The sequence below is a fragment of the Venturia canescens genome, chromosome 4 (assembly GCF_019457755.1).
Source record: "Venturia canescens isolate UGA chromosome 4, ASM1945775v1, whole genome shotgun sequence".
In the NCBI taxonomy this organism is placed as follows: Eukaryota; Metazoa; Arthropoda; class Insecta; order Hymenoptera; family Ichneumonidae; genus Venturia; species Venturia canescens.
In genome coordinates, this window is record NC_057424.1 from 2,302,412 (window position 1) to 2,309,014 (window position 6,603).

The window sequence follows — 6,603 nt, forward strand, 5'->3', positions numbered from 1 at the left end:
CCTAAAACAACTTGCATGCATAATAAAACGATTTTTATTTTCAAAAAAACTGATTCGGCTTGAGGGGGTCACCCCCTATGGCAGCCGCATTTTTTGGGGTTTCCTCGATTTTTTGCGACGAGAAAAAAACACAGACTTAAAATTTAAAGAGTTTATTCATTGGTATTTCAACTTTATGATAGAATTTTTTAACTCTGATGTCTCGAGTTAATTCCGTGTAAAATTAATCCACAGGATCCCATATGCTTCTCCATGGTGTCCACGATTCCCGGGGGTTCCGTTTATCTGCGGTCAAAAAACCGAGGAGCGTTTTGATTTGTAAAGCAGTGGGCTATTGCCTGAACTAAAATCATACAGAAATATCGAAATTGAAGGATTATTGAGCTATGCAACATTTTGAAAAATTGAAATAAGGTTTTTCTAAACGGAAAAATCCTTCAATGTTTAATATTTCTGTATAATTTTAATTCAGGTGATAACCACTGCTTTACTAATCCAAACGCTCCTTGGTTTTTTGATCTCAGATAAACCGATCCCCTAGAATCGTGGAGACTATGAAGAAACATATGGGTTCCTGTGGAGTAGCTTTACACCGAATCTACCAGAGATATCAGAGTTAAAAAATTCTACCATCGAGTTGAAATACCATTGAATAAACCCTTTAAATTTCAAAAGTCTATGTTTTTTTTCTTTGCCGCAAGAAAATTGCGAAAAAACCCTACAAAATTCGGCCGCCATGCGGGGTGACCCCCTATGTTGGATTTAATTATTCCAATCGATCAATATCGCGTTATCTTGAAAAAAGATTCGAGTGCCTTAGTCATTGAAATCCTGTCGTTATTTAATGACATCGAAATTTATTATTCCTTGTAATTTTTTGAGTTTTTAAATAAATTAGCCGTAATTTGATTAAAAAATTTTTGTTTCCTTTTTTTTGATATCTCTTTCAATGAGACAGGGAATAATTTTAATTAAAAAATTTTTCAATAAATGTCTTTTCGCAAGTACACTCTGATGGGTGATAATATGGTCATTACATCTGAACGGTAGTCTCAGTGAATAAACCCTACATATATGTTACTCATACATGTAGTGTGCATTTCTTGGTACGAACAAAAAATGAATTAATAATAACAGAATGTCATCTATATTGTGCCCTAATATGAAGAATTTGATTTTCCAATATCCTGTAAAATTTTTTCAAGTTCACAGTGCACAAAAAGTAGTCAAATCAAACCATAAGTAACAGCACGAGTGCTGTTAAAAAATTGGAGACAAGTACATTTATGTTTGATGTCACCTGGACAGTAGTCTCAGTGAAACCCTATGAGACACTCATGTAGTTAAAAACACAAATGCACGATGATTTATAAGAAGAAGTTGTTCGATCTGTTCTCTCGAAACTTGCTTTAAATGAGCAATTCATTACTAAAGGATATAAAAAAAAACCATTTCAAACGCAATGAATAAAAAAATGAATCTGTTAAATCATGGTAATGCGTGAAAAACGTTTGGTTCAAAGGAACAAAACGTGGCAAAAGTGCAAAAGTCCAAAAAATGCAAAAGTGACGAGTACATCGGATGACGAGTGAAAAAAATTCAAAACATAATAGTATGTAAAAAAAATTACGAAACCAATTGTAAATAATTTCAACAAAACAATTAAGAAAAGCTTTTACAAATCATGAAAAAATATTATATTAAAAAAAAATACAAATCTGTAATTATATTGTAAAGGGAAAAAAAAATTTAAATAGGACGTGAGAAATTTAATCTTACGGGAAGCACCCGGAACTTTAGAAAGTTCAAGTGAATCAAAAAAGTTACCATCTGAGTTATGTGCAGCACTACAATTTATGGCATCAATCGGAGGATAAGTATTTTATTAGTATATAATACATAATTTTTCACAATATGAAATTATTCTGAGAAACGTTCAAATCCAAAAAAAAATCGCATCGAAGGTAAAAGTCATTTGTTACTCTATGGTGGCAGAGACTTACTTAGAAGAAATTCGATTCTTCTCAGACTTTCAGGATCCCCTGGTATTCACAATATTCGACGTCGATTTCGTATCGGTACAAATTATGTTTAAATATGTGCTAAAAGTACTTGTCCGGCCCATCACTTTTCATTCAAATTGCTCATTCAAATAAAAATCAGGGCTCTTCTAGATCTGATGGATCACATCTATGCGTACAGAGGGAAACAGAGGGAATTTAAAAAATTACCTCCAAGAGATTTTAACTTAATTGCATTCATTATAAAAACAAGCAAACAAATTTTTCTGTAATATCCAAGAGATATTATTGTGTATTTATGAAAAAGTATCCTTCGCACGATAAGCATTGTCCAGCCTCCAAATTAACTCCCCAGTTTATATTGAAATGACGGCAATTTTTACTACACATTTTATTCTTCAAACGAATTTTATTCGTTATAGCAACTAATCTATTCTATTACTGAAGATATTCAGCTGATAATAAATCGCAATTCAATAAATTTTCGAGCAGATTCGTCTGTACAATTTCATTTTTTTATGGTCACGTACACAATTGCACTTTGTTGAAATCAACATTAAAAAATGAGTGCGACACGGGCATTTCTTGAAATTCGATGAAAAGTGATTCCCTAGTGTATTACTATATACACTTTCTTAAAAAAAAATTTTCGATATATCAGAATGTAAAGCCTCTATCCGTTGCAATGGTTTTGTTTACTCGATGCCATGAATTGTTGCGAAGAGATAGTTGCCGCCGAGCATATGTGGAATGATGTCCACATTCAAGTGGGCGTGTAACGCCAGCGTTAATGCTAGTTCCATAAAAATAACGCAGAAATTAACGTCTAGTTTGATTTTTATTTGAATGAGCAATTTGAATGAAAAGTGATGGGCCGGACAAGTACTTTTAGCACATATTTAAACATAATTTGTACCGATACGAAATCGACGTCGAATATTGTGAATACCAGGGGATCCTGAAAGTCTGAGAAGAATCGAATTTCTTCTAAAGGAAAGTCTTTCCGCTGTCCCCCTCCGATTTTAATGAAACTTGAATATGTTATTCTACATCAAAATCTAAGAGACACGTATTTTTTTTTATCGGCGGAAAAATGTTTCTAGGGGGTGAAATCATCGCTTGAAGTTGAGACCTCCGAGGGGTACTTTTCAGGTTTCACCCATTTCCACTTGAGATAATCGAATACACCCAAATGGATAATTACCTTAATGATAAACGATGAAAAATGCAACTGGTTTCACATCGGGGGGTTGCATAAGAAAAAAGTTATAGGGGTTGAAATTCACAAGATCGTTATAACAAAAAAACTATTGCACCTATCTCGATGAATTCAATTGCATTTTGAAGGGGGTAAAAAAATAGTAGATACGGGTTTTTGCGTTTTCCTCGCAAATCAAGTTAAGGGGGTGAACTACCCCTATGTATGTTTACGTTTAATCTCAATCAAACGGCAGTAATTCTTTTTTTTCTTGTTTCCTCTCCTCGTAATACGTTTTTTCTTCAAATTTACAACAACAATGTTGCGGATATAACATTCAATGAACGATTTTATCTAAATGCCAACTTATTTATAGGTGAATCTTCAGATGGAAAAGTATTTATATCTGACTTATCGATAATTCTGACCGATTTATATTTGGCAATGAGATAATAACATAGACATACGATAAGCGCTTACACATATACTCATATTCGTTCCGGTTGATAAGACCAAGTTTTGGGATGGCGTATAGAAAAACTACATAGTCGAGTAAAAAAAAGTGTACAATATGCTTATATCTTTTATTAATAATATGTCAACAGTCTAACAAAATAATCACCATAGCGATAAATAGAAGCGAACATATAATGGTGTGCTCTATTAACCGTTGTAAGTACTGCAGTAATGATAATCATCGAAAAAGTGTTTAAAACATAGCGACTTTTTGCACCAGGAACAGCGAACAATAGCAACATTTTCGCATCCTGGAACTTCACAATGTGAGTTGCAGGAATCTCCAAATGCAAAATCTACAGGATTCTCAAAATTCGCAGGTTTTTCTTCTATGTAACCACTTTTGTACCAAGAATATTTGAAAAGATCGATATAACGTGGTGACGACAGTTGGTTATGAACGAGTGATTGCAGCTTTATGATATTGTTTCTCAAATGCAAATTAATATCATAATTCATCAAAAGACAATTATCAGAAAAATGTCTAACAAAATTTTTCCATATTCGGAATCCAAAAACATCGAGGGGTTGTATTTTTCCGGTAGTTCCTTTAGGTATAATCATTATTTTCACATCTCTATTTGAAGGTTTCACATCAAGTACAGCTTGGGGACAGTGTCCAGTCCAAGAATCAATCAGTAATAATGATTTTGGGCCAACTTTCGGGAAAAATACATGCTCCAACCAAATTTTAAAATGATCTGAAAATAGAAAAACGTATTATTTTTTCAATCGAAAAAATGTTTACACAAAAACAGGGGATGTAATTTATACCTGAAGTAAGCTTCCCAGACTTGGATACTTCTATGTACACATTATCAGGTCTGAAAAGCGTTTTCTCCACTAATGGACCAATCTTGCCAGTTGGTTCTTTTAAAACTAAAAATAGAGGAGATAGCAGTTTGCCGTCAGCTGATATAGTCGGCTGAATAGTGTAACTGTGAGTCGTAGAAGAGACTGATTGTACAAGACATTGTACTTGCTTTTCTCCTTCGATCGCTAAAGTTCTTCCTGAATGCATTTCTAGTTGGAAGCCACTCTGATCTGCGTTAAATGTATTTGACAATTCGTACGTTCTAATATTTTGCTTTACGTCATAGACAAATTTTTGACTTTGTTGTTCCAAGACTTTTCCATCTTCAATTGTTTTGGATGTAATGAATTTATTAATTTTTCTCGATACGATACGATGAGCTGCTTTGAATGAGTTTATCCACGTACGAGATGCTTTGAAACGAAAATCAGTATGCCCTACTTCTTTTTGAGCATGCAAGGCCCATTTTTTTAAATCGGAATCGTGCACTATTAAACCAGCATCCACAGCAGCTTTGAAATTATCCAAAGTGTATCCACAAATTCGTGCTAATTTTTCTTTGTATGTCCCCCCCTTGTTCAAATTGTGGGCCCACCGCCGCAACTGTCGTATAGATTGCACTTTCTTGAACTTTTGTTTAACACTTCCCAAACCTAAATTTCCTGTCTTCCCGCTGCGCCAATACTCAACGGCCCTTAATTCATACTCGTAAGATAAGTCTTCGTCATCACGAGTGCATGTATCAGGCGGAAGTTCTGGTTCATGCAGGGCGTCTGCCCATTCTTGATCTTCAACAATTTCCATTTCCCGATCCTTAAATGGTTCTTCAAAATGAAAAGAATTTTCTTCTACCATGTCGAAACCACTGTATTCGTTCATTGCAGTCAACAAAATATTTTCAATGTTTTCTTTCAACTGTATTTCATCGTTATTCACTGGCGAATCCGGTAAACGCATAACTTCAAAAGTTGCGAGAAGCATTCTAATAACGTTCAAAGGATTTATCTTCATTTTGATTAATACTTGCAACTTTGTTTTAAATAGTCTCGAATTGTAAGGCACTTCTTTTGTGTAAAATAAAAATAACCGACTGTGGTGAATACATTCCGCCATCGCAGTTTTATCACTGCTTCTGCGTCGTATTTCAAATCTAATTTTGGGAGCGAGTCACAGACCGGACAGAGGTGACTCCGAAATAACACCGTCAAGTAGAGGGGGGAGATATGATAACTATGAAAATACGTCAGTATTTACGAAATTTTTGTGAAAAGTATAAGAAATACATATTTTTTAATTTATCTTGTGGTTTATTCATTATTAACTAATAAAAAAAATTGTTATTCGTAAAAGTTATCCAATCTATAATTTTTCGCGGAAAAAATAAATAAGTGAATTCTTTTAAACTATGGATGTAATTCGTATGAATACCGTAAAAAGTTACAAAAAATAAAGAATTCATAAAATGGTAGAATTTTCAACGGAAAAATTCGATTTTTTCCAATTTTCCTTGCTCAAGTAGATCAAATCCAATGTTTAAATAAATTTTGAATAGAATCTTTTAAGTATAACTAGAAGAGTCTCAAAATGCCTTCAAATAAAAAACAAACCATTAAGATTGGACGCATACTTTGGGTTCTATCACTTTCACCAGTTAGGAAAATGTAATTGCAGGAAAAATCCATCCATCTGTTGATATGTGGATATTGTAAATTTGAAGAAAAAACGTATTACGAGGAGAGGAAGCAAGAAAAAAAAGAATTACTGCCGTTTGATTGAGATTAAGCGTAAACATACATAGGGGTAGTTCACCCCCTTAACTTGATTTGCGAGGAAAACGCAAAAACCCGTATCTACTATTTTTTTACCCTCTTCAAAATGCAATTGAATTCATCGAGATAGGTGCAATAGTTTTTTTGTTATAACGATTTTGTGAATTTCAACCCCTATAACTTTTTTCTTATGCAACCCCCCGATGTGAAACCAGTTGCATTTTTCATCGTTTATCATTAAGGTAATTATCCATTTGGGTGCATTCGATTATCTCAAGTGGAAAT